Genomic DNA, 26,792 nt, shown 5'->3' on the forward strand with positions numbered 1-26,792 from the left:
TTGAGCTCTACTCAAGAAACCCAGAAAAACCTAGGAAGCTTTCCTGGATTGGCCAACCCCCGAAAAACACCTTCTTGGGGTTCTGCGCAGTTCCTCAATGCCCTGCGCTGCCATTGAAGAAAACCCCTCTAAACTCTGCCTGAAACACTACCTGAAACCCTGCCAAAATCCTCCAATGAGACAAGAGCTGGACCCTTGCTCAATCTCCCAGCATAACTCCACCTGCAAAACCCCAATCCAACACTACAACCAAACAGAACTGCATCCCTCTCCAAGTGCTGCGCAACCCTCTAAAATGCTGATGAAACTGCTGCTGAAATGCTGATAAACTACTGCTGAAATACCGATGGAAATACCTTGCCCGAGCAGGCACTCGAAGTCCCCTAGGGCTAAGGGTGAGATCTCCGAACGGAGACACTCAATGCACTAAACAGTGCTGTAGACTAGCTAAACAGCCAGCGTGCTCAGAAGTCGAAACGATTAGCTCAAAATGCACATAACTGAATGATCCAAAATGAGGGGGCTTCTCTCTATTTTATAGCCTCTGCCTCTCACAATCCCTAGGCTCACCTCCTCCTGTGTGATTCCCCTCTTGCGATGTGTTCTTCCCTCCTGGCAGTCCCTCCATGTGTCTGTATGGGCCCCATTTCTACGTCCCCTTTTGGCACCCTTGGCTCCTCCTTAAGTCACAACGTTGTGCTACTAGGAAGTGACTTTTTATTAATAAAGTGAGTTATGTCCCCCGTCCTCACTTTTTTTTATTTATAAATAACTATAGAAGGTAAAAATTAGGCAAAATCGAATATTCCAGTTAGCCATGGCTAATTAGGAATATTACAGTCTCCCCCGGCAAAATGTTGCTTGTCCTCAAGCAACTGAAGTGATGGATGCTGCAAGATCTTCTCACTCTCCCAAGTGGCATCCTCATCCGGCAAATTCTTCCACCTCACCAAGAATTCTCGGACCGCCCTGCTCCGCAGCTGCCTCTCCCTGGTATCAATGATAGCCTCCGGCTGCAATACCAAATGCCCCTCGTCATCCATGGGTGGTAACTCATCTGTCACTGTCACCTGCTGCCTCAATGCCTTTTTCAGGCATGATACATGGAAAACGTTATGAATCTTGTTGCCTTGTGGCAGCTCCAACTCATATGCAACCTGTCCAACCCTATGTATCACCTTGTACGGCCCATAAAAGCGGGGCTTAAGCTTTTCAACCCCCTTCTGTTTTAGTGACGATTGTTGGTATGGCTGTAACCGTAGGTAGACCATGTCCCCTACCTCGAACTGTCTCTCCACCCGACCCCTGTCGGCATACAACTTCTGTTGGTTTTATGCTGTAGCCATGTTATCCTTGAGAGCTCGGAGAATATCCTGACTCTCTTGGATCCATATCTTGGCTCTGGGAGCCTTGCTATCACCAAACATCACGTCCGCAAAAGATAAAGGATGATACCCATATAAAGCATAGAATGGTGACATACCAATGGACATGTGATGTGAAGTATTGTAGCAGTACTCCCCTAGATGCAGCCACCTCAACCATGCTCGCTACTGCCCACTGACATCGTTACGCAAGTAGACCTCTAGCCACTTGTTAACTATCTCTGTCTGCCCATCCGTCTGTGGGTGATAATTGGTACTCGTCAACTCCGTCCCCACCAACCGAAAAAGCTCCTGCCAAAACCCGCCCATAAAACGGCTGTCCCTATCACTGATGATGGTCTTAGGAAGACCATGTAGCCTGAAGATCTCCCTGAAGAACAGCTCGGCCACCTGTGCTGCTGTGTAGTGTGTGGATATGGCAAAGAAATGCACGTACTTTGTCAGTTGGTCAACAACGACAAAGATACAATCCTTTCCCTGTACCGTGGGCAATCCTGTGATGAAGTCCATCGAAATTCTCTCCCATTTCCCCTCCGGAATGGGTAGCGGCTGCAATAAACCCGCGGGATGGCTCATCTCTCCCTTGTTCCGCTGGCAAACATCGCACTCCCTGATATGCCGGAGTACGTCCTCCTTGAGGCCCTTCCAGGAGAACCTCTCTCTAATGGCCCTGTAGGTTTTGGTAAACCTCTGATGGCCTGCCAATGGTGTATCATGTGATGCTTGGAGTATCTTCTTCTTGAGCTGAGACCCCTCAGTCAAGAAGATCCGATCCCTGTAATAGATGATCTCATCGATCACCCTGAACCTGTCATTTGCCACCTGTCTGTCCAGAATCTCACATGCAAAGCTGTCTTTGGAGTACTCTACTAAGAGTCGAGCCCTCCAGTCTGTATCCAAGCTCATAAGAGACAACGTGGCTGGTCTACGTGAAAGGGCATCTGCTACCACGTTGTTCTTACCCTTGACATACTCAATGTCAAAGTCATATGCTTGGATCTTGCTGATCCACTTCTGTTGCCTCTCTTGCAACTGCTTTTGCTCCAAAAAGAACTTGAGGTTGTTGTGATCAGTCCTCACCCTGAACCTGTTCCCCAACAAACACTGCCGGTACTTGGCCAATGCATGCATGATGGCCAACATCTCCTCGTCGTATATAGAATACAACCTCTCGTGCGGAAGGAGCTTCTGGCTCTCAAAGGCTATAGGGTGACCTCCCTGCATCAACACTGCGCCGATCCCCTCTCCCGACGCATCACACTCCAAAACAAATGGCTGCGTAAAATTTGGCAATGCAAGCACTAGGCAGCTGCTCATAACCTCCTTGAGCCTGTCAAAGGCTCGCTACGCTGTATGCGACCAACTGAATGCCCCCTTCCTCGTCAAATCTGTCAGGGGTGCAGCAAGCTGTGAGAAACCTTTGACAAACTTCCGGTAGTAAGTACAAATGCCAATGAATCCTTGAAGTCCCGTCACATTTCTCGGCTTCGGCCAATCTATAATGGCACTAATCTTCTCCTCGTGGACCCTCACTCCATCCACTCCAATGATGTGTCCCAAGTATAACATCTCTGTCACCCCAAACTCACATTTGGAGAGCTTGACATAGAACTGCTGCTCCTCCAAGATGCGTAATATTGTCTCAATATGCTGGAGATGTTCCTCCCACGTCCTGCTGTAAATGAGTATATCATCAAAGAACACCAACACAAACTTCCTCAGGTGACTACAGAAGATGTGATTCATGCAAGACAGGAATGTAGCTGGGGCATTGGTTAGCCCGAAGGGCATCACCAAAAACTCAAAGTGCCGATAATGACATCTGAAGGCGGTCTTGGGAATGTCCTGCTCCCTCACGCGAATCTGATGGTACCCTGATCTCAAATCAATCTTTGAGAAGAACTGTGCTCCTCTCAACTCATCCATCAACTCATCGATCCTAGGTATGGGGTACCTGTTCTTCAGTGTCCTCTTGTTCAGGGCCCTGTAGTCAATGCACATCCTCAATGTACCATCCTTCTTCTTCACCAACACCACAGAAGAAGCAAAAGGACTTGTGCTCGGTCGGATGTGCCCAAGAGCCAGCAACTCCTGAATGGTCCGCTCTATCTCGTCCCGATAGGCCTTGGGATGCCTATAGGGGGTGGTGATCATTGCCTGGATGCCCAGCTCAAGCTCGATAGTGTGCTCAAACCCCCGATTCGGTGGCTATCCTGGTAGAATCTCTCCAAACACTATGGCATACCGATCAAGGATGGACTGGATCTTTGGATGTACCGTCTGCCTTTTAGTCCCTGCCTTTGATGCACGCAGCTCCACTGCCCACTCTATGTCTCCCTTCCGGAAGACTGCCTCCATCCGATGAGCCGACACAGTCTGAGGCGGATATGTGTGCTGTCCCCGTATCTTCTCATGCCTCCCTGTCTTCTCATCATCCCACTCCATCTCTAGGGTCTTCCAATCCGTCGTGACCTTCCCTAGAGTAATAAGCCACTGAACACCCAGTATCATGTTGGTGTCTGGAATATCGACCACGAAAAAGTGGTCAGTCAATGTGTAGGTGCCCATCATCACTGAAAGCTCTGGGACATAACGAGCACACGTCATGGTCTGATCTCCTGGGACCAATACTAAAAACCCATCGAAGCTCTCTGTCTAAATACCTCTCCGCTCAACCATCTGTGCATCGATGAAGTTGTGGGTTGCCCCACTGTCAACCAAAACTGATACGCGCTGGCCACGTACTGTCCCTCGTACGCGTAGCGTCAAATACTTGGGAACTCCTCGCAACGCTGCAAGGGCCCCTCCGGTGGGTGCAAAAGATGCACCACTTGCTGGTGGTGGTTCAGGTGGCAAAGGTCCCTGTATGGCATGGCTATCTCCTGCCTCCACATCCTCCTCGTCATCCTCTTCTCCATTGCTCTCGGAGAAGACCTCAATGAAATGTGCCTTGTCAGCAGCACATCTATGCCCTCGGGCCCATGGCTCCTGACATGTGAAGCACAACCGCTTCTTCTTCAGCTCCTTCTTGACATCATCGTCAATCTGTACTCGTCCTGGATTCCCCTTTGGAGGTGGAATCCTCACATCCTTCCCCTTAGACTGGAAAGTCTGTCTCTAGGGGTAAGGTGTCCGGGTCCTGGGTAAGACATCCTGTAGGTCCCAGGTCCTACTGATAGCATCCTGAAGGGTGGTCGGTCTAGCGGATCTGACTAGACCCTAAAGTGGCTCTGCTAACCCCTCAACATACATATAGATCCTTTGTGCCGTGGATAGGTCTGGCACCATCACGGAGACACTCAAGAAATCTGCAATGTAGGTCTCTGGGCTTCCTGTCTGTTTGAGCCTCCTCAGCTCAACGAAATGCTGCTCTGGATCCCTCCGATCAAATCGCTCCATCAGTCTCTTGGTAAACTCGGCATACGTTGTCACTGTGGAGTGTCCCAGTGTAACCATCCCATGAAACCACCAATCCTGGGCCTTGCCATCCAAATGCAATGTTGCCACCTTGATGGCCTCTGCCTTCGACATCTGGTTAAGCTGGAAATAAATGTCCAGCTTCTCCACCCAAGACTTTGCCGAACTATTTGGTGAGCCATCAAACGTAGGCAAGTGGAATCTACTCGCTGCACCGTGGGTGTCGCCATCATGGTAATGCCAGTACCCTCTGTGATGGTCGCGGGGTTTGCAATCCCGCTGGAGCTGAACAAAATCTCTGAATGAGAGGGCTTCCCTGAACTCTTGCCCATAGGCCTGGTACTCTACAAAATAATCGCCCATATGTCCGGGCTCTGTCTCCATTGGGCCACGGCCCCCGTGTCTGCTCCTAAGAAAGTGGGCATGGTAGAGCGTAGGGGCATGTGAGGCCACCTGCTGCGCAGTATCACGCTGCTCTGGCAAGTGATGGGATGCACTTGATCCCTCACCAATTTGAAAAACTCGTGGGCTCTCACGCTGTCTGGTCTCTACTGCCGTGAATCTCTGCCCCATCACCTCAATCTGCCTCGACAGATCCTGCACTGATTTGAGGAGCATATCCACAAATCTCTTCCCGTCCTCGTCGGCCATCTGTTCTGCGTCCACTACTGACTCTCTCTGTTCTGCGTCTACCACAAGCTTCCCCTGTTCTGCGTCCACCACAGGAACACAGTGTCTCTCCCCGTAGGTATTCTCCAAACTACGTCCAGTGTCTCTGTACCTTCTACCTTTGTAACAAATGTAGGGTTTTTCCCTTGGTGTCATAGATTGCTAGCTCCACAGGCTGAGCCAGATCTATGCTCTGATACCACTGTAATATTCCTAACCCAGAGTATTCCTCAAACCCCAGCAGAAACTCCAACCAAATATGTGCAAGTGATATAATAACCCAGAAGTGATAAAATAACAGTGGAACAACATATAGTAATGTAAACCGAAATATAAGCAGATACACATGAAATGCAACGAGAAATGCTAAGCCATTTTATTATACTGAGCAATAAAATGAGTACAAGAGGTGATTAGACAGATGGCACCTCGACTTGCACAAGGCAAGTGAAGAAAAACTCTCAGAATGACAAGAATGGCCTCTCTGCGTGGATGCTGCTGCTTTGCTGTTGCTGTTGCTAGAAAACAAATGATGGTTTGGGGCTGCTCCCCTCCTCGGAAAAAGCTGAAACTATGGATTTGGGCTCTGCTCAAGAAACCCAGAAAAACCCAGGAAGCTTTCCTGGAATGACTGACCCCCAAAAAACACCTTCTTGGGGTTCTGCGCAGTTCGTCAATGCCCTGCGCTGCCACTGAAGAAAACCCCTCTAAACTCTGCCTGAAACACTGCCTGAAACCCTTCCAAAATCCTCCAATGAGACAAGAGCTGGACCCCAGCTCAATCTCCCAGCATAACTCCACTTGCAAAACCCCAATCCAGCACTACAACCAAACAGAACTGCGTCCCTCTCCAAGTGTTGTGCAGTCCTCCAAAATGCTGATGAAACTGCTGCTGAAATGCTGATAAACTACTACTGAAATATCGATGAAAATACCTTGCTCGAGCAGGCACTCGAAGTCCCCCGGGGCTAAGGGTGAGATCTCCAAACGGAGACACTCAATGCACTAAATAGTGTTGTAGACTAGCTAAACAGCCAGCGTGCTCAAAAGTCGAAACGACTAGCTCAAAATGTACATAATTGAATGATCCAAAATTAGAGGGCTCCTCTCTATTTTATAGCCTCTGCCTCTCACAATCCCTAGGCTCACCTCCTCCTGCGTGATTCCCTTCTTGCCATGTGTTCTTCCCTCTTGCGCAGTCCCTCCATGTGTCTTCGTGGGCCCCATTTCTGCGTCCCCTTTTGGCCCCCTTGGCTCCTCCTTAATTCACAACGTTGTGCTACTAGGAAGTGACTTTTTATTCTTAAAGTGAGTTATGCCCCCCGTCCTCACTTTATTTATTTATAAATAACTGCAGAAAGCAAAAATTGGGCAAAATCGAATATTCCAATTAGCCATGGCTAATTAGGAATATTACATGGGTAGTTTGTGAGGGTCTTTTGCAAATGGGTTTTCCCCCTTGAGACGTAAAAATGAAAAGATCATGATGTAAAGTGTCTTGAGGGTTAGAAAAATAATTTATCCCCTCATAAGTCCTCGGTCCTAGGTAAATTTAAGTTTTCCACAGGTAAAATTCGTGGATCCTTTAAAAAATTAAATCTTAACAGGTCCAGGGACTAAGGTTAATTGATTATTTTGCTAAATTTTATGCCTTGTGTCCTTGGGGTTAAGTCAAAGTCAAAATTTTGAGGAAATAAATGCAAAATTTTAATTTTTGAATTTTTTAAAATGCATTTAATTGAAAAATTCGAAATTTCCCCAACATTTAAAATTTTGACGGATGAAATTAAAAGAAATTTTGATTCTCATCAACGGTCGAGATCACTTTGACAAGGATCACTCAAACTAGCCGTTGGAGGATTTATCTTTAAATAGGAGGTCTTTTGTCAGTCGGCAAAAATAATTTTAATTCTAGAATTTCTTGCATATGGATTATTTATGATCGTCGCTTTTCATCGTTCTAGATAGCTTGTTTTATTGATGGTTAATTCAAATACCGAAGGCATTGGTCTATAATCGTTGCTATCTTGTGGTCGTGTCTTTTTATGCTGGCGTTTAATCTATCAATCTGGTTTAATTGTTTAGCTTCATCAAGTTGTCCATCATTTAAATCTCCTAGAGCCCGTGATCCACAGGCTTTCTCATCGACTTACCTTAGGCACTGTTGTCGCACAGATTGTCACGACAACGCTCAGACCGGGGGCTGTCACCCTGATCCCCAATCTCTCCGTTTAAGCCCGTCTCCTGCGGCTAAGGGGGATAGACCCTATGAGATGATGAAGACCAACTGTGGACCAGTTGGGTTGGGAGACACGAAGAAACAAGCACTAAATTGATTTTGTTAAGTTAAAAGACCAGTGCCTTATGGAGCTAATGTTTAAATGATTACCTACTAAATGTTGCAGAAATGTAAACCATGTAGAGCAATCATTTAAATTCAAATAACCCGAGCGAAGATTAACTTTTATCAAAAGCGAGAAAATTCTTAATGACTTAATGATACTCCAACAATTTAAAACTTCGAAAGATAAAGTTCGATGCACAACCACTTAATTTTAAACGCTAACCAAAAATCACATTCATGTAGCTAATCTTCAAAATGATCACATTAAAATGATAAACATTAATTCCACATCAAAATTTTAGCCTCAGCAGAAAAGATAAAATGTGATAAATCCCTGAGCCAAGACTGAATCTGGCAAAATATTTCCAAAATATTTTTATGTTTTCAAACAAAACAAGACTAGGCCAAATAAATGAAACTTTAAATCTAAAACCTAAACTATAGAACAAAAATAAAAAAAGGGGCTAAAAATTATTATTATTATTATTATTATTTTTTTATTATGATATATATATATTTTTAAAGGGTTTATAATTTTTATGAATTTTATATTTGTTATAAATATAACTTAAAATTAAAATTTAAACTAAAACTAAGGCGTTAGATCTAAAAATCAACAAAAACTAAAACCCTAAAAGATATATATATATATATATATTTTTTATGAAATTATTATTATTATTATTTTAAATTTAAAATGAAACAAAAGTGATATCTAAATTTAAAACTATCCTAAGATTAAAAATATAAACAAAAACTAACATCTAACATGTAAGAAAACAACGCATATTATAATATATACAAAGCTTTAAAATCGAAAATCTGAAGCTTAAACTCTAAAGCTATACGGCAATTTAAAAATCCTAAATTTACATGACAAAACTAAAATTAAAACTATCTGATCCTAAAACTAAACTTCGAATTTGAAACTAGAGCCTAACAAATAAAAAAAAAGGAATAAACCTATTCAAGCCTAAATCAAAACGAAACCAAAAAAATCGAAAATCAAGCAGTGTGTGACCTTAACATCTTACCCACGCATACAGTTCACGGTTTTTGTGTGTGTAGGTGAGCAACCAGCTAGCCGAGTGTGGAATCAGCGCAGAGATAGCAGCGTGAGGAGCTTAGGCTGGAGGCGGAGATGTTTCTCGGTGGGACGCTGCAGTTTTGGCACGCTCTAGGGACAGTATGCCAGGGAAAGAAATCCGTGGGAATGGCAGCTGCAATGCTATAGGTGATGGACGGCCAGGTTTGTTGCGTGATGATGCTTCAATGGCAACGATAGTGTACGTGTGTGATTGCGTGGGAGAAAGACAGCAAGGGTGCAGGTGATGTGTGGCTGAGGGGGAAAATGGAAAACACAGAAGTTTGGAGAAGAGAGGTAACAACGTATGGTTGAGTGGATACAGCCACAGGGGTGGGTAGAAACGATTGTATATGGCTGCGTGGAGTTGGATGGAGGCAGAAAAATGAAGAAGTGCAGTGATCCCCTTGCGGCGTACAGGTTGTTTTGGAAATCGATGGGGAGCACAAAATAAAAAAAAATTAACTTCCTGCAAATAATGAAACCCCAGATCTGAAAACAACTGATATTTAAAACCCTTGGACAGCAAAATAGCTTAGACAAACCCTCGGAAATCTTCAGAAAACCCTGCAACCTGTAATGGAAAATCACCCAAAAAATAATATGTGCATAAAAACAAAACTAAAACCCTAGATCAGCTAAATAATTACAATATTTACAGATTAACGACTCTTAAACAGCCAAATGTGTCAATAATCACAGTGATATTATCATAATTTAATTTTAATGTAAGACGCTTCAGAAAACCCTGCATGCATTCATAAAAAATAATTCGAATGATAAGCCCGGGATCAAGAATTGGCTGGGCTCTTTCAGAAAACACAACCCGGGAGTTGGCTAGTTCAGCCGAGAACTTCCCCTAACGCCTGGTAATCTGAAAAAAAGGATTTCCTGTACAGCTTAAAATCAACCATCAACATAGAAGGAGAAAACAATAGTGAAACCCCGATCAAATGGAGATACCTGCCACTATATTTCAGAATCTAAACTATCATTCAAACCCCAAAGATCAGACAAGATACTTGTGCCTAGATCAATCTTCATCAAGCTAAAATCAATGGCTGAAAATAAAATTATATAGAAACATAAATCATCTTACAACACTTTCAGAAGAGTAACACCAGCGAGATTTTTAACCCCAAAGTCTTCTTTATTGCACAAAAAATGACTACAAGAGAGCTTTCTTTAGCACCAGACTCTCAGATCAAATCTGATCTCAAATGACCCCTAGCACCCTATTTAAAGGAAAAATTCCCAACAGCTAGTTCGAGTGATCCATGTCAAAATGATCTTGACCGTCGATGAGGATCAAGACATCTCTTAATCTCATCCGTCGAATTTTTTAATGCATTAAAAATTGAAATTATGCATTTATTTACTCAAAAATATTATTGTTCTATTATTTTTAGGTTTTTAATTTATTTATTATTTATTATTTTTATTTTATTTTATAAATTTTATTATTTATTATTATTATTATTAATATTTTATAAATTTTTATTTTTCAGTTATTTTTTAATTTTTAATTTGTTTTTAAATGGATCCTCGAACTTAGCCTTTGGAAAAATCACCTAGGACCTAGGACTTATAACTTATGAGGGGATTAAAACATTTTCTAACCCTCAAGACACTTTACATCATGACTTTTACAACTTTACATCTCAAGGGGGAGAACCCATTTGACATAGACCCTCATAAACCACCCAGTTTTGCGACACAACTATAATCTAGCAGATTAACACACTAGGATTCTCCTAAGATTCTAATGACAAAATCCATTCCGGCTTTGGGGTTAGGCTGAAGGAAAACTCTGCTGATCGTAGATCGGTGAGACAAAAAACCTTCCGGAACGTAGATTATCACTAGGAAATTAGGTCCACCTAGGCAATTTACATACATGACTCATATCTGCTAAGATTATTTACAATTCGCACATGCAGACTGGGTTTACAACATAATATGATCAAGTCAACGATGACTGTCGAATGGCATGGACATGTCGATCAAGCGCTATCCCATTTTGCGAAGAAAAGGGGGTGTATTGCTATGGGTAGTTGACACGTAGTGGTCAACAGGGACTACCCCCCTTGACTTGTCTAGGAGAGAGTCTAAACGGAGTGAGTAAGGATCAAGAGTGACAGCCCTTACTCTGAGCATTGTCGTGTTGCCTAGACACTTTGTGCGACAACAGGTGGCACGGAGGCATGGTATCACCCAGTGGTTTGTATGGGATCCAAGTATTGGTTCTCAGCCACATGGGACCATTAGGTCGGTCAACAGATATGGATTGCTTGAGGGCAAGTAATCTTGGGGCGGGAGGATTTGTCATGTTCCTTTTTTTATTTCCCTTATGGTGTGGTCAAGATGGACTTCCATGGTTGGAGGCAGTTAGGTCATAGGAGCAGGTTTACTCCATCAATAGGCCCAAGAGATTTTGGAGGGTCTTTATGGGGTTTTGAGGAGTTTCTTTGGGATTTGATGGCATTCGCTTGGCATATTCCATCATCTCCACAACTTTCTTTTTGTTCTGTTGTATTCCGATAACTTTTGGAAAATAGGGTTATTATGGAGCCTGACTCAATTAATTACGCTTAAGGTGACACTCTGGGAGGAATACTTGATGGAACACCTTAGTGTAATAGCTTGTTGGGACCAGAACGAGAAGATCTACAGGATGAGATGTTGGTGTAATAACCTTACCAAATCAAGCCCCAATTTTTTAATAGCTACAAATTTAAGCAGAAATTCGTCAATTTAATACACAGACATCTACCTGGTTTCTGAGTTTGAATTTGATCCTGAGATGTTGTAGTTCCAAATTTGCTCCCATTACCAAAATGACCAAAATGTCCTTGCCAAACTGAGCACAATCTCAGTACCCAGTTCCAGAATACTTCATAATTGAAGCACTTTGGCCCTCGTGCCCAAAAGCATCAAGAACAATGAAGCTCAATCTTCGTCTGTGGCTCTCTCTCTTGTAAATTCCTCCTCTATCTCCCTATGTAAAAAAAATCCTCCCTTCCTACAATACCTTCCCCCCTTTTTATACTGGAGAGGTTTCTTCATTGCCTCCAAATTTCCCCACCACCTTCAATTCAATAAGTTCAGGAATTTGCAGAGGCGGTCAACACCTTCTCTTGACCTCGACTTAATGAAAATATCTTTAATTATTTGTATTACATCTCTTTTATCATATTATGGTTTCCTTTTGTTTATATTAGATTACTTTTATAGTATTATGGTTTTAGTTTGAATCACAATTTAATATATATATATATATACTTCTCTTTATAATATATATTATATTCCGCTTTCATTTTATAGAATACATATATAATAGTTTCTTTGTGTTAGATATATATATATATATATATATATATATATATAATTCCTTTGCATTTTGTTCAGTACATTGCATTTATCTTTCGTTTTTTTTTTCCCATGGAAAAAGTCGTAATTTCTATTAATTTATAAGAAATTACATTTTGTAGATGCCGAGGCATATGCATATGGAGGCATGTTTGCCTATCAAGATTCATGATATTGTCTAGATAATGAAAAAGCTTAACTGCTAATCGTTGTTACTCCACGCAGGGAGTCTGTAATCAACCATATTGTATAAAAACTTCCCTCAACAGAAAGAGGGAAAAAGGTTCAAAATTGTATCATCTCTACGCAGAGAGAGATATGCGCCAAAACCATCACTTTTGTATATACAGCCGTTAATATATATATGAGAAAAAACATAATTTATACAATGAGATCAACAAAAAGTTGGGCTTATAGCCCAAATTGTCCATGTTCTGCAAAAGGTTTGTGGTAAAATTGATGGTAAGTACCATCAATTTCCTCTTGAATCAACTAGTCATTGCCCTGTAGATGCGCTGCCTCTTTTGAAAGTTGATCAGCCTCCGAGTTTTGTTCCCTGTAAATATGTCGACAGACAAAGGAGTCAAATGTGGCTATCAATCTACGAGCTTCTCCTAGTATATGCCTCAAAGTATATGCATTGCAGTGAGATGCATTGTTGAGCCAATTACACACAATTTTTGAGTCACCAAACAATTGAAGATGTCTGCAATGATGTACTAATGCAAAGTATATGAGATGTTTTGCTGTACAGAGTTCAGCAAAGTTGTTGGTACCCCTGCCCAGGTTTATTTGAATTTTAAACCTGTGAGAATCATTTAGGAAAAGTATGGCTCCCCCACCACATCCTGCTTCCTGAGCAGAACCATCAAAATATGTCTAAGGTTTGGATTTGTCGATGTATTCAGGTATGATGGTACGCGGAGGGGCTATGGTGTCATCCTCGGGAAGGAGATCATAATCAGCGATAGTGTGAAGTAGGATGGTAGGCCAGTGGGGGTCCTTTAGATTGAAAATGGAGTGGTTTCTAGCAATCCAAATGGCCCAACAGGCTAGGAGAGGCAAGTTCCTGGCTTTTCCTTTGTAGGCTTGGCACCAGGAATCCCAGGCCTCATGTATGTTGTTACCGTGCCAGGGGATCAGGGGAGGGTAGTGTGCAGTAAGACAATTCCAAAATTCCTTAGTGGATGGGCAGTTTAGGAAGAGGTGTTCGGTATTCTCTTCATCAAGTTGACAAAGATGACATCGAAAAGGGCCATGAAAGGTTCTTTTCATCAGATTGGCACCAGTAGGGATCTTATCAAATAGAATGTTCCACAGTAGCAGGCGGGTACGAGGGGCAGCCTTGAGTTTCCAAAAAGATCTCCAGTTCGGGTCGATATCTGGTGGTTTGTGGGGGTCCATGAGTCTGATGTATCCTTCTTTAGGGGAATACGATCCGGATTTTGCGAATGCCCAAATAATTTCATCCGGTTCCTCTGTCAGTCGGATATGTGCCTGTGAGAGAGCTTCAATGTATTGTTGCCAGTCGAGTCGCCATTGCTCAGGGATATCCAAATCGTGTGCCGATTTCCATGCCTGATGAAGGACGGTGGAATTGTTGCGATCGCCAATGTGCTTGATGTAGATGATGCCCCTGTAATTTAGGAATCTTATCAATTCAGCTGGCAACCTGTGTGCGTTCCCACATCCCACCCAAGGATCCGTGCCAATGCGGACTGCATTTCCTTCATTTATTCTCCAGGTAATTCCTTGTCGCAATAGAGGAAGCGCGTTCATCATTGCCTTCCATATGTTGGAGATATTACTGTTGGTGGGGTGTGTCTGCCTAAACCAATCCATCAAATTCATAGGCCAAATGTATTTTGCTTGAGCAACCCGAGTCCAGAGACTATTAGAGGTAATGAGTTGCCAGCCAAGTTTAGCAGCCAAGGCTTTCGAAAATAGTTCAAGTCTTTTAATGCCCCACCCTCCCCATCGTTTTGGAAATGCTATTCTATCCCATTTGACCTAGGCAAAAATTTTCCCGGTTTGATTACCCTTCCATAAAAATCTGCAACATATACTTTGGAGCCTGTTCAGAATGCCTTTCGGTATCCATGCCAGTGTCATCCAAAACACAGGTGTGGCCTCGATAACAGCCTTTATGAGTATTAATCTGCCGGCCCGGGAAAGGTATTTATGGTACTAGATCTGTAAGCGTTTTTCCACCTTTGCAATGAGCCACGTCCAGTCTGCAATCCTATATCCGAGAGGCTTTAATCGGAAGCCCAGATATTTAAGCCCGTCTTCCAGGTTGAGTGCAGAGAAGGGAAAACGCTGTGTAGTGTAAATGGTCTCATGCTGAGAGCAACCGATTATGGTAATAGTAGATTTTCCCTCATTAATCATCATCCCGGTTGCCAGTTGAAAGAGTTTGAAAATATTATGCAGTGCTGTGGAGTCGCCAATGCTACCATTTAAGAATATCAGAACGTCATCAACAAACAAGAGATGGGTCCCATAGAAGTTCTCCGATATCTTAATGCCGACCAACTGATTTCGGCTCCGGGTAGCAATGATGGATCGGCTTAGGCCTTCCATAATCAATAAAAAAAGTAGAGGGGAGAGAGGGCAACCCTGCCTGAGCCCTCTCTCAGATAGGAAGAAAGGAGTAGCTTCCCCATTAAGTAAGACACTGTAAGATACATCCTTAATGCAGCTCATAATCCATTTAATATATGCGAAAGGGAAACCCAGATGAGTCAAAATTAATTTGATATAGAGTCAATTAGCTCTGTCAAAGGCCTTGGATAGGTCCACCTTTAAGATCATGCCCTTCTGCTTCTTTGTCTGTAGAGTGTGGAGCAGTTCCTGTGCAGTGGCAATCGCCTCATGTATCTGTCGGTGTTGTAGAAAAGCAAATTGCTCAGGAGATATATGCCTAGACAGTATGGGATTCAGGCAATTTGCGATGATCTTAGCAATGATTTTATACAGACAGTTACAAATGGAGATGGGTCTGAAATCATTAAAGGAGGAAGGGGAATTAGATTTCGGAATGAGGGCAATGAAAGTGGATTTGATGGGCGAGGGGATATTGCCACTTCTTCTACAGTCCTCCACAATCCTGAGTAAATCATCCCCCAGGATGTAAAAAAAGCAATATAGAATTCGATGGTCCACCCATCCGGTCTAGGGCTCTTATCTTTTTTAAACCATTTTATGGTGGCCTCAAGTTCTTTCTTCGACACTGCCATCGTCAGATTCTCCGAGTCCTCTTGTTCTACAAATCTAGGAAAGAGTTCTGCAACCCGCATTATCTCCAAGATGTTCACCTCACGAGGTGCTTTGTAGATGGACTTGAAGTGCTCATTGGCGAGCCTGGCCAGACCCTGTTGATCTGATACCACTTGGCCCTGGTTGTTTTGAAGCTCCCAGATAGTGTTAATGGCTTTCCTACCATTGGCAAATTTATGATAGAACTTAGTATTGTTATCGCCTTCTGCCAGCCAGATGGCTCTACTTCTGAGGCGCCAACTCTCCTCTCTATCCTTCAGAATTTGGGAACGCTTTGAGACAAGAGTAGTGTATAGGTCCTTGTTGGTAGGTGATAGAAAGGTACCATCTGACGAGTCCTCATATGTGGCAATGGCTCGTTCTGCCTCCTTCAGCGTATTATCATCATTTACTCGTTTCAGGTGTGCCCAGTTTCTGGAGATCCTCTTAAGTTCAGACAGCTTCCTTATAAAACCAGCAGTGTGTTCTTCCCCATCGAATATGGGGTTCGTTCTCCAATATTCAGATACCAGTTGTAGATAGGAGGGGTCCTTGAGCCAGGAGGCATTGAATTTGAAGGGGCTATTAATCTTTGGGATGTTATCTGACAGTTCCAAAAATATGGGCCGATGGTCAGATATGCCTCCAGAGCCTACCCACTGCCTAATACGGGGGTGGAGGGTAAGGAGGACCTCTTTGATGAGGAATCTGTCCAGTCTTCTAGCAAAACTGTGATCGCCACTTCTGTTGTTTGTCCAAGTATACTGGATTCTGATAGGAGGAATGTCAACCCAATGATGCTCTTCGAGTAAGGAAGAGATCGTGTCGGAAAGGTTGTCCACCTGGGCCAAGTGACCCCATGATTCACAGTATCCCAATGAGAAGTTCAGGTCCCCTCCCAGGATGATATTATCTGCTCGAAATAATTCGGAGTCGAGCAGGTTCCTCCAAAATGTTTCCCTCTCCACACACGGGCCATAAACATTAATGATACGAATATCAGATCCAAGAGAGTGGGCGAATAAGTCCATACCAATGAAACCTTTGCCACCCCAAGAATTCCGGAGCACCATAGATTTGTTACGGTAACCAATAGCAGTACCTCCCGATCTCCCAGATGCATCCATGGCATGAAAGGTCCAATTCGGCAGCCAAGGGTTGAGGATAGGAATAAGGGTGGCAATTGAGTAGAGGGTTTCTTGAAGGAAAATTATATCCAACTCTGTCGAAGTGAGCAGTCTTCTGAGGGCTAGTTTTTTCGGGGAGCTAGCAACCCCACGACAGTTGAAAGATAAGAATTTCATGGAGGGCGAGGCTAAGGGCCATCCCTTGCTCTAAGGGCCCTGTCAATGGTTTGTTGTCGCCCAAGGGCGACCTCTTCACCCGCAGTGTGTTTGGCTTTAGTGAGCCGGGAGGGGCGTCCCCTAGACGACTTATGGGAGGTCGAGGGGCAAACAGGGTCAATACCAATCGCATCAACACCCTTATCCTTAGTTCTGGAGCGTAGAGGGTACTGGGGGGAGATAGGGGGTGAGAGAGGGGGGGTGGAGGGGGAGGAGGAGGAGATCAGGGATGGGATGCAGGGGGAAGGAAAGGGGGAGGGAAGGGGAAGGAGAGAGGAGGAAGGGATAAAGCCCAGGGAAATCGGGGCGCAGGAAAGATAGGTGAAGGGAAGGAAGGGGGGGAGGTACCCATGCAAGAGAGAGATGCAATAACATGAGATAATCCAGAGACAGAAGGAGTGGCAGGGAATAACATACCCGCAGTCGAGGTGATGTCCCTTGCTGTACCCGAGCTCGATGGAGGAGGAGGCGAGGAAGGAATGGAGTCCGCTGGTCGCTTGTCCGATGCCGCTTTGTCGGGGGTACCCAGGGTATCCCTTGATTTTTCAGGTACATGATCATCCTTGTGCTGAGTGGGGCTCCCATCTGGTCTCCTGTCTCTACTCAATACCCCTATTTTTATGCAGAAGAGGGCAATCCTTGTATAAGTGTCCTACTTTATGGCATCTGCGGTAGCGATACGGGATGCCTTCATAATCAATAATCTGCTTTTGGGATGTGTCCCTCCACTGTATGGTGATGAATTCCTAAAGCCCTCCTCTAGTGTCAAGATTGATTAGGATGCGAGCGTATGCCATCATACCCGTGTGAAGGTATGACTTGTCGTACTCCATGTAGGTGCCTATAGCATTGCCGATCCGTCTGAAGATGTCCTCAGACCAGTATTGTAAAGGGAGACCCGGAAGCCGAATCCATACAGGCCCAAATGCCAATCTGTTCAATCTCAGGATCGAAGAGGGGCGTCCAACGTTTCAGTAGTATCGGGGCGTGCTCAAAGTGCCAGTAGGAGGATAGTACCCAATTTGTGTGATCGGCACGAGCGAATCTCAGAGTGAACCATCCCCTCACAAACGTCTGCACGAATGGGATGTCAACCAGATGGTGACCCCATACCTCTGCTGCCCAGGCCTTCAGGCGAGCAGTCGAGTAATTCCTTCCCCTGATGCGACCGACCAAGACTCTGTCCGCAAAGTCCATGGCTTCTCCCCATTGAATATCCTCTTCTAATCTCAGGAAGATGTCGTCTGCCTTAGATTTGTAGCACTTGTACTTCTTCTTGGTCCCCTGAGGAGGAGGTGGATGCAGTGCCCTGCTAGGAGGAGGGTCTGAAGACTCAAGGGGAGGGCAAGGGTTTGACGAGGAGGGGGGCAAACCATCAGCCGAAAGATGTATGGTATCAGTGAGTGGCGGGACAGCGGAAAAACAGCCGGAAGGGGGAGCAAGGGTAGATTGTATATGCGAAATGACAGAAACCCCGGTCATCGGTGGGAGAACTCGGGTGATAGAGCCAGAGATAGGGGGGTCTAAACCAGGGTTAGGGTTTAGGCAGGCGAAAACGAACCCTAGTGATGACGGGGATGCCGGAGGAGTAGATAACGATGGCCAGGTAGGAGGATCGTCCGGCAGTACCACAGGGGGCCGGGAGGGTTCAGCCAAAGAGTAGCCAGAACTGAACAAGCTAGCCGACGTGGGAAAGGAGGAGCGCCAGATGGAAACCCCCTCCAGTGGGTCTTCGGAATAATCCAGGGCATCTAAGTCTTCCATGTCGACAGCTGCGCCTTGAAATGGAGGACATCTCGAAGCTGCAGGAGAAAAACAGAGAAACAGAAAAACCCAGGCCGGTCAACCAGGAACAGGAACAAACCGTGAGATGAGGCGGTTAGTAACGGATATACCTCCGAGCAACACGTTCAGTACAAAAGCCACCGGTGAAACGAGACCGTATCAGATAGGAAGCTGATGGTAAAAAATGAAAACGATAGTGCAGGTTACAGCGGCCGTTCGGGAATTATCGCTGCAGAAACGAACCCTATCCGAAACCCTCCTTTGCAGTCTCCATCGTCTCGATTTATCTTTCGTTTTATATATAATAGAATTATATATATACTATGGTGGTGGTACATATATCAAGTACCCCACTATATTCTTGTGAGTTAGGTATTTACTTCAATAATTAATTTATTATGCTAAATATAGACATTTTTCAATATTAACCAATATGTATACTAGTGCAGTACATGCGATGCATGCATATGTAGCTATCATATGCATGCCTTGTTTGCATGCTACTATCCTTATGCTCCCTTTAATTCGAGATAGGTCATTACAATTGGGAAGTGGCTTTCGATGGCCTGAGGAGGAATGGTGGCCGATTTACCATTTTTCCAAATTAAAAGGTATTTTAATTAAAATAAAAGGAGGGAAAAGGTACTAGTGATTTAAAATAATAATAAAATAAAGGCTTCTAGAGGGGTCCATCAGATCTATAAAAGAGGAGGAAGAGACCATTTGGGGACAACTTGGATTGTTGATATTTCTTGTTGATGAGGTTTGGAGAACCTAGTTCCCAGCTTCTATAGCCCTAGGATGGAAACCCTCGGGTTTTCTAGTGGGTGTTGGACGAAAACCCAACACTCTTGAGGAGATTTCACTCAGAAATATCACGGTGCTTCATTGGAGTTTTGGAGAAAGTGGTTTTGCAGTTGCAGGTTTGTAGTAGTCTTCTCACCTGGCCATTTACATCATTGCCAAGATCATTCATCATTTGGGTTAGATATTTTTTTTCTGTGTTTTGCTTCGTTTGCTTGGAAATCCCATGTTCCACTATTCCTTCATGTTGATGTACTCTTTCTAGTGGATTAATCAAATGGCTCATTGATTTTATTGGCGTTTATTTGTGCATCAAATTGTTGGTTGTGTGTTTATCTGCAATTATTCTGTTGTTTTAGTTCATTTCTGGTATCTACTGTCAAATTTTCCATTAGGAATATTACAAAGGACTTGTCAGCAACCGACAAGTCCCGGAGACACAACTGAATGGCCTAGCAACTTAGTTAATTTAGCAAGTTTAGCAATTAGATTAGATTACTTTGAAAGACCAGTGCCTTTACTGGAGTCAAAATACTTGCTTTATGTGAATTATCTACCAAGTTACCGGATGAACAGTTGCTGTTTTAAGATGCTTCTCTATCCTATATGAAATGCAATACCTAAAATCTAAGTGAGATGCAAGATCTTTGTTTATTTTAAGTTAGATGCCTACTTAAATGAATCCTTCCTCTCAACTATTTTGAGACTAGCCTCTAGTGTAGGTTGTGATAGAGAAACCTAGGGGAAGATAGAAAAACTATATTAACGACACCTCCCCTGGAGTTCTAACAACTTGATACCTCCGACATTGCAGAGATTGTGGCTTTGACGACTGCAAGGTCACCGTGTTAACCACGAAAGAGGGTCTAGGCTTCTGTTGTAGCGGCTATAACCACCCTCCAAAATTTTGCCCGTGCTTCGTTTTGGAGCCTCCCTACTAAAATCTCAGCAGCTTGTCTTGCACTGCCCAGGTACTTGTGCTTTCATTTGAATTTTATCTTTTGCTTTACAACTTGTGTTTGTTTACTTGCTTTGTTGTCTAACCACAAGTTGACCCCCTGACTTGGTTGCAAACCAGTTCTAGCACTGCCTTGGCAATATGCGCAATCCTAGAGGGCAACCAACCTCGCTCTCAGGAAATGCACAGTTCAACCCAGTAGTGAGCTTCGACTCGAGAACTGCATAGACCTAGCTGGCAGCTTGTCTTTAGCTAGTAAATTGCGCAGAACATGAGAGGCAACTAGAGCCACTCAACCCAGGAATTGCGCAGAAGATTTCCCTCAGTTGCTGTCTGATGCATGTGCCAATAAGTTGTCAGGTTCCCCCCAGAACTGCACAATTTCTCCATGCATGCATGGCAACCTTGCCTCGAAAAAGAAAAAAGAAAAAAAAAGCAAAAAATCATCCCTAAAAAATAGGGATCTATTTTTAACAGTGGGAGTTACATTTGGGTTAATTTTAGATAGTGCCACCACTTGTCGCTTTTTCTTATATTTCTGACCTTCGTGTCATAAACCCTAAATCGATCAAATCTATTTAATGGACACTGCCAAAGCTCATTTGCACACTCGATCTTGGAGCTTTGGCATTCTTGAGGCATCTAACAACCTTTGGTATAGTCGGTGCATCTTTTCTGGGTAAGTCTTGCTTTTCTTGTCTTTTGCAGCTCTTTCTATCACTCTTGTTTCCTTGGCTTGTGAGAGTGTTGTTTTACCTGTTTTATTGAACGACCGATGGCGTTTTGATTTGTTTTAGCTTGTAGAAGTGTTGTTTTAAGTTTTGCATTGCTTTTCCTAAGTGTCGCATGCATAACCCAGTTTTTTCACTAACGGTCGCCATTGAGACGACTCTCTCCATAAGCTTTGTTGTTCTTCTGTTTAACTGATTCCTGCATTTTTTTTATTGCATGCATCACTATTCACTCAGATTTGCACCAATAACCCAGTTTTTGCACTAACGGTCGCCATTGCGACGACTCTCTCCATAAGCTTTGTTGTTCTTCTGTTTAACTGATTCCTGCATTTTTTTATTGCATGCATCACTATTCACTCAAATTTGCACCAGGCATCGCACACACATTCAGATCTGCTCATTTTCATGTTGCCCTTGGGCAAATCTGGGTTGCCTTGGCTCAGATCTAGATCTTCCAAGCATGCACTGCGGAATTCTAGATCTCAAGCCTTTGCCTTGGCTCCAGGAATTGAGCAGAGATTGCCAGTGACTGGCTCGAACTGCGCATTGCGTAGTTCCAGGAGCCAATCCCAGAGTCTTTCCCATTGGGATTGCGCAATGCACAGTCCCAACCAGCATCAAAGCCAGACTGTTGCACAGTTTCGATGATCATCTAGCCACACTGGATTGCGCATTACACAATTCCAGTCATCATCACCTCTCACTGGCTGTTTGGACTGCGCAATGCGCAGATCCAGCTGACAGCCCTTCACCTCTGAAAAACTGAATTGCGCAATCTTGCTCAGCAGTTGCCCAGTTTGTTGCATGATCGGTCCTTGAAGTGCTTTTGATTTCAAGCTAACATTTGCAATCCATGATTGTCCTATCTGTCTCCAGGCACGTCAGTTGTTGAGCAGCTTATCAGCAATACAGGGAACATGGTTTCCAATAAAGCCGGATCAAAGAATACTATAGAGAGCAACATTGGAGATGTAGTTGAACAAGTGTCAATGAACTTGCCAGTCTATGCAGACACAGTTGTTCATAGAGAAGGACATGAAGATAACATGGCAGGAAATTAAGGACATATTTGCAGGCAGTTTCAAGGAAGATCTGGAAGATCGACAGGTCTATGTCAACATCCACAAGTCAGGCTTGTACAGGGTTGCATGCAGGTACCCCGCCTTCCCATGTGCGGACATCATTCACTGGATTGTCTCACATACCGATCCCGAGACGATGACATTGAGCAGTGCCAGTGGAACACAACTTGCTACCTTTAGGATGGAAAACTATCATCAGATGTATCACTTACCACAGCCAGTGAACCGCATGGATGCACTCTTCTATACTCCCAACAACAATGTGAACACTAGAGACATCATGAAGCGTTGGGTAAAAGAGCCATTGAAGTTCAGGTTGACACCCAATCAAGTCTACAAGACTAAGTCACTTAGGAAGGCCTACCAACTCTTGATCATCTTTGCATGCCGCTTGTACGGTCAAGAGAGCACGGAGACCTTTCCACAGAATTGGGTGGTTGTGTTGGATCAGTTGGCAAATGAAGGAAGGCCATTCAACTGGTCGGATATGTTGGCTCTTCAGCTGAAAGTGCATGTGACTAATGCCCGAAATCCGCCTAAGGATGAGCAAGCGATATTCTATATGTCCGCATACCTGCTTGATGCAATCTATGCCCAACAATAGTTTCCTAGCATGGGTTTAACATGGACACCATCAGACGATGCTGTGAACATTTATTGCAAGTTGTTTTCTGAGTCAAACTATCGAGGAGTCATGGCAAGGCTATTTGACCACTTCATCACCCCGGTTTACAAGATGATCTTTGAGCAGGATCCACCTTGCATGTCCCAAGAAGCAATGCAGGCATTTCTTAACATTGCAGATTGGTATGCCTCACGCAGTGGCACCTTCATCAGGATGTTTGGTGGGGGAGAAGCCTCCGCATGTGCTACCAAGGTTTGCTACGGATAAGTTGGTCATGCAATAGGTTGCATATCACATCTCCACAGGGTTATCAGCAAGACTGCACAGGAGGAAGAAGGCACCATGGCATGCTCTTCCTTTGCGGATTGGATTGTACGAGATCTAGAGCTTGAAGGATGCAGATTCTGAGGTTGAGGACTTGAAGAAGTTTGAGTTCAGCACCAAGAGTTTCAATTCATATGATCCCCACTGCATATGCAAGAACCACTGTGCGAAGGTGTATTATCCATGGATCCATGGGGCATGTCATTGGCCAGAGGAGGACCCTTGGAGGTATTGCTACAACTCCTCTAAGCTCAATGAACCAGTCAACATGGCTATAGAATGGAAAGTAGCTCTGCAGGCAGCAACACCATAGGAAGTAGCAACAACAGCAACAGTGAGCAGCAAACCGGCATAGGACAAAGGCAAGAGGAAGATTGTCGAGAACCCAAAGGCTGAGCAAAGCTACAAGTTCAGAGAAGATCCTCTTGTTGAGAAAGTAGCTTTGGAAATAGAGGCGAAGAGGCGACAACACGAAAGGAGAGTAGAACGAAGGAAGAGAGAGAAGCAAAGGTTGGAGGATGCAAAGAGGAAGTTGCAGGAAACAGAGAAGAAGCTGAAAGAAGAGCAGGAGCTAAGGAGGAGAGAAAGGGAAGAGAAGAAGAAACAGGAACAGGAGGAAAGGCAAGGCGCAATGACAGAGCAAACTGCACCTATACAAGTTGAGGAGTCAGAGCAGCCAACAGATGAAGAAGAGGGTGAGCAGGTGCAGGTTCGGGAACTTGCTCAACAGATTGAGCAGATGGTTGAAGCAACAGACATGGAGTTGGAACAGGAGCCATAGGACCAAGATATCGACCTCATGCCGAGAACATCCGAGGTCGCACCTCAATCTCTGCCACCTCCAGAATTAGAACCAGTCCCGAGCGAGCAAGGAGAGGTTGTCCTCCTTGATGATGATCTGGTGATGGATGTGTACAATCTGTCATTTGATGAGTCACAACAAAGGATTGTACAAGCATGAAGAAAGAAGCTCCCGGATGATCACACGTCACCTGCACATATAGAGGAAAGGGTGATTGTGTCAGATGTTAGAAGACATCCAACTGCCATGGTTGATACTTCTAAGGCTTATGCAGAAGCCACAAGTTCAACTCTCAAGTTCTTGTTAACAGAGAATGATTGGATGGCAAGGACTTGTAGGAGGACAAAACAATCTGTAGGATCCGCTATGGCAGAAATGAGAAAAGCATTGCATGTTGAAATATCGACTTTTGAGACCACCATGCGGAAACTGTATGACAAATTTGTGTCCGTGCACAGAAAAATTAAATTTTTTGAATTTTAGAGGAGGTACTAAGCTCAAAACCCTTCATGCATTACCTATAAAAAATATCTTATGGTAAGCCTAAGATCAAATTAAGCTGGGCTCTTCAGAAAACACAGATCGGGAGTTGGCTGGTCCAATTGAAAACTTCCCCAAACACTCGATGATCTAAGAAATCAAGATTTTCCTGCAAAACTCAATTCAACCATCAACATAGAGCGAGAAAACGATAATAAAATTTAGATAAATAGAGATACCTGCTATTATATTCAAAACTTAAATTATCATTCAAACCCCAGTGACTGAGCAAGATACCTGTACTCAAATCACTCTTCAGAAAGCTATCCTCAATGGCTAAAAAAAAATCTATGCATGAAAATGACACATCTTACAGTATTTCCACGAAGAGTAACACCAGCAGAAATTAACCCCAATGTCTTCTTTTATTATCCAAAAAAGTTTACACGAGATTTTCGCTTAGTACACAATCCAGAGATTGGATCCCCTGACTGACAAATGACCTCTTATTTAAAGATAAATCCTTCAATAGCTACTTCGAGTGATCCTCGTCAAAGCAATTTCGACCGTTGATGAGGATCAAAATTTCTTTTAATCTCATGCATTGAAATTTTAAATTCTTGAGGAAATTCAAATTTTTCAATTTAATGCATTTTAATTAATTCAAAAATTAAAATTTTGAATTAATTTCCTCAAAATTTTGACTTTGACTTAACCCAAGGGACCAAAGGCTTAAAATTTAGCAAAATAATCAATTTACCTTAGTGCCGACCTCATAAAATTTAATTTTGAAAGACCAATGAGTTTTTCTTTCGAAGAATTTAAATTTACCTAGGACATAGAATTAATTAAATTTCTGGCTTAGGATTTTACTTAATTTTTTGACCAAAAAATTTAATTAATTAACTTATGAGGGGATAAATTATTTTTCCAACCCTCAAGACACTTTACATCATGATTTTCACATTTTTTACATCTCAAGGGGGAAAACCCATTTGCAAAAGACCCTCACAGACTACCCAGTTCTGCGACACAAATATAATCTAGCAAATCAAGCAATTTGTAATAAAATAACCTAACCAAATAGTTAGGATTATTCCCAAATCACTTTTACATAGACTCGATCTAAAACACTAGGACTCCCCTAAGATCCCAGTGACAAAATCCATTCCGGCTTTGGGGTAAGGCTGAAGGAAAACTCTGCCGACCATCCGAGAATGGATTGGTGAGACAAAAAACCTCCCGAAATGTATATTGTCACCAGAAAAGTAGGTTTACCTAGGTAATTACATACACGACATGAACCTGCTGAGATTATTTACATTATACACATGCAGACTGGGTTTACATTATAAGATGATGATAGCTGGACGGCACGAACACATCGATCAGGCACTATCTCTTTTGCAAAAAAAGGGGGTGTATTGCTATGAGTCGTTGACACGTAGTGGTCGACATCTGGCTCTACTTGGGAACACGTTGCTACACTGGAGGAATGTGAGAATCCAGAATCTGCATCCACGCAACACACAACATAACATAAGTAGCGTCCATCCAAAAATCATCATATAACGTTAAGCACGGGAAAGATATAAGCTCTTCATTTATTAACTAGTCTAATAACATGAGAAACACAAATTTAACTACAAAATGAAATATTGAAATAACAGGGCATAAGGTTAGAAATATAATACAAAGATGCCCCATGGCATCAGATGCTTTCAATATAGTGCATACTGAGCATTTGCCTATTTTTAGGCAAATCTGTGCGTTGTTTCTTGGATGTGCCATGTCCAATGCTACATACGGTTGGACTTTTTCCTATTTGAAAATCAAGCTGCTCGCGGCCATTTGATGCATCAAATCGCTTTCTCATTCTCTTTCTCTTGCGTCTTTTCTTTGTGGCAGGTTGTATCATTGATGACGTGGAATATTTTGTTTCAAAACTCTCAGACGAAGTATGTAGGATATGGATGACATGCCTTTCTTCATTCTGTATCTGCTCTGTCAAGAATGATGGATCAATGTCACAGGTGACATGAGTTATAACTTGACCTCTTTTAATTTTTTCTCTGATCATGTCATTCTTAGTTAAATATTCATTACTGGAGTTAGCCTCTTTCTCGAGATATTCACAACAAGACGGAACCTGTGATTTCCTCTCTTTTAGCCTCTTATGTAATGAACCCATCTCTCTGGCATGTCTTACTATTAACTTTGCTTGATTGAGTTCAATTTTCACAAATCTTTCTTGCAGAGTGACATGCTTAGCTTGCATAGCCTTTATTTGATTCTGAATAATGGAGATCTAATTAGAATGATTAACTTC

At 43.3% G+C, this 26,792-nt stretch overlaps 1 protein-coding gene across 8 annotated transcripts in view; it reads left to right on the plus strand.

Annotated features, from left to right (window-relative positions):
- LOC149239196 (uncharacterized) overlaps positions 1–26,792 on the plus strand; it is a 381,661-nt gene that overhangs the window by 65,852 nt on the left and 289,017 nt on the right. The window lies entirely within an intron of this gene.

Source organism: Pinus tabuliformis, chromosome 8 (genome assembly GCF_031772625.1).
Source record: "Pinus tabuliformis cultivar Carrire ecotype Pingquan chromosome 8, CPIR1, whole genome shotgun sequence".
In the NCBI taxonomy this organism is placed as follows: domain Eukaryota; kingdom Viridiplantae; phylum Streptophyta; class Pinopsida; order Pinales; family Pinaceae; genus Pinus; species Pinus tabuliformis.